The following is a 2,427-nucleotide window of genomic DNA, read 5'->3' as shown; positions in this document are numbered from 1 at the left end:
GAACCACTAAAATAAATTACAGGTAGGAAGAGGTAATAGAAAAAAAGTTATACATAAGTGCAATGAATGGAATGTAAGAATCTATGTTCTTGATTGATGTGAAAGTGCTTAAGTGGCAGTTGAGAGGGGAAGTAGGGTGGGAATATGGGCTATTAATCAAGGAAGACCTAATAATAAGAATAATAATATTTTATTAGTCTATTCTCCATCCACACCTACTTCCTTGGAGAACTCATTCACTCCCATGGCTTCAACTATCTCTATGCTGATGATTTCCAAATCTACATCTCCAGTCCTGACCAGGACATCTCTACCTTGATGTTTCACCAATACCTCAAAATTAGCATATCCAAAATAGAACTCCTTATCTTCCTATCTAAACCCTGTCCTCCACCCCACTGCCATATCTTTCCCATAACTATAGATACCACTATCCTCCCTGTCTCACAAACCCAAAACTTTAGCATTGACCTCTACTCATCTCTCTCCTACAACCCACATATTCAATGTCACTAAATCATGTCGATTCTGTCTTCACATCACTAAAATCTGCTCTTTCCTCTCCATTCAAACTGTTACCACGTAAATCCAAGCATTGAATCTATCTCGCCTCAACTATTGCTGCATCTGCCTCCTTGCTGACCTCCCTGCCTCCTGTCTCTTCCCACTACAGTCCATTCTTCACTCTGCTGCCCAAATCATTTTTTAAAAAAGGGTCACTCCACATTTCCCATTCCTCAGGAACCTCCAGCGGTTGCCCATCCACTTTGGCATCAAACAGAAACTCCTTACTCTAGGCTTTAAAGAACTCAGTTTGCTCGGCCCCTCCTACCTTACCTCACTGGTCTCCTACTATCATCATCATCATCATCATCATCATCAATCGTATTTATTAAGTGCTTACTATGTGCAGAGCACTGTACTAAGCGCTTGGGAAGTACAAATTGGCAACATATAGAGATAGTCCCTACCCAACAGTGGGCTCACAGTCTAAAAGGGGGAGACAGAGAACAAAACCAAACATACTAACAAAATAAAATAGAATAATGTACAAATAAATTAAATAAATAAATAGAGTAAAAAAATATGTACAAACATATATACATATATACAGCCCCGTCTGCATACTTGGCTCCTCTAGCTCCAGCTTTCTCACTATGAACCAATCTCGACTTATCTCACCACTGACCCCTTTACCACGGTCCTTTCTCTGGCCTGGAACTTCCTCCCCATCGATATATGCCAGACCACCACTCTCCCCCATCTTGCAGGGTTGCACCTGGAGAGTTTCCAGTACTCTACCAGACTCGACTATGAGAGGGAAAGCCAAGCAGAGGCATACCCACTCCATTCCTAGCTTGGGCAGTGGCTGGCAAGTGGAAGGCAATCTGCTATAAGTCAAAACTCACCTGGGCTGGGCAGCAGCGGCATGGGAGAGAGTCGAGGGTAGGGATTCAAGTTTACTGCGCAGAAGGAGGCAATGGTAAACCACTTCTGTATTTTTTACCAAGAAAACAATATGGATACACTACCGGAACGATTGCAGATGGAGGTAGGGCGTTCTGGGAGAGATGTGTCTGTGGTGTTGCTACGGGTCAGAGGTGATGGCATAAGACAAGACCGCTCTTCCCACTTTCAAAGCCTTTTAAGATCACATCTCCTTCGAGAGGCCTCACCCAAATAAGTCCTCTTTTCTGTGACCACCTCCCCCTTCTGCATCATCTTTGCACTCAGATCTGAGCCCTTTGGATATTTGGTATTCACCCCACCCTCAGCTGCACAGCACTTATATACATATCTGTAAATTATTTATATCAATGTTCATCTCCCCCTCTAGACTTTAAGCTCTTTGTGGGCAGGGAACGTGTCTAGCAACTCGGTTCTTTTGCACGGCTTAGTGGCAAGAGCACGGGCTTTGGAGTCAGAGGACATGGGTTCTAATCCCTGCTCTGCCACTTGTCTGCTGTGTGACCTTGGGCAAGGCACTTCACTTCTCTGTGCCTCAGTTACCTCATCGGTAAAATTGGGATTAAGAGGGCAGGGATTGTCGCCATTGCTGTATTGTACTTTCCAAATGCTTAGTACAGTGCTCTGCACACAGTAAGCGCTCAATAAATATGACAATGAATGAATGAATGGCAATCTGATTACCTTGTATCTACCTCAGTGTTTAGAACAGTGCTTGGCACATAGGAAGCACTTAACAAATACCATTATAATTATTATTACTCTCCCAATTTTGTAGTATAGTGTTTGGCTCACCGTAAGCACTCAATAAATGCCATTGATTGACCAATAATTGCAGTATTTGTTAAGCACTGTACTAAGTGCTGGAGTAGATACAAGACAATCAGTTGTCATATGGGGCTCACAGTCTAAGTAGAAGGGTGAACAAGTACTGAATCCCGATTTTGCATGTGAAGGAAC

The 2,427-nt window shown here is 43.1% G+C and overlaps 1 non-coding gene across 1 annotated transcript; it reads left to right on the top strand.

The window, feature by feature from the left end:
• The first annotated feature begins 1,261 nt into the window (after window positions 1–1,261).
• LOC119923748 lies at window positions 1,262–1,399 on the top strand. Its single transcript, XR_005448955.1, has one exon. It is a non-coding gene; the product is annotated as a small nucleolar RNA SNORA7 (small nucleolar RNA).
• The last annotated feature ends 1,028 nt before the right edge of the window (window positions 1,400–2,427 follow it).

This window comes from Tachyglossus aculeatus, chromosome 2, assembly GCF_015852505.1.
Source record: "Tachyglossus aculeatus isolate mTacAcu1 chromosome 2, mTacAcu1.pri, whole genome shotgun sequence".
Lineage (NCBI taxonomy): Eukaryota > Metazoa > Chordata > Mammalia > Monotremata > Tachyglossidae > Tachyglossus > Tachyglossus aculeatus.
Note: the sequence above shows the minus strand (reverse complement) of the source record. Positions and strands in the feature narration are given on the sequence as shown.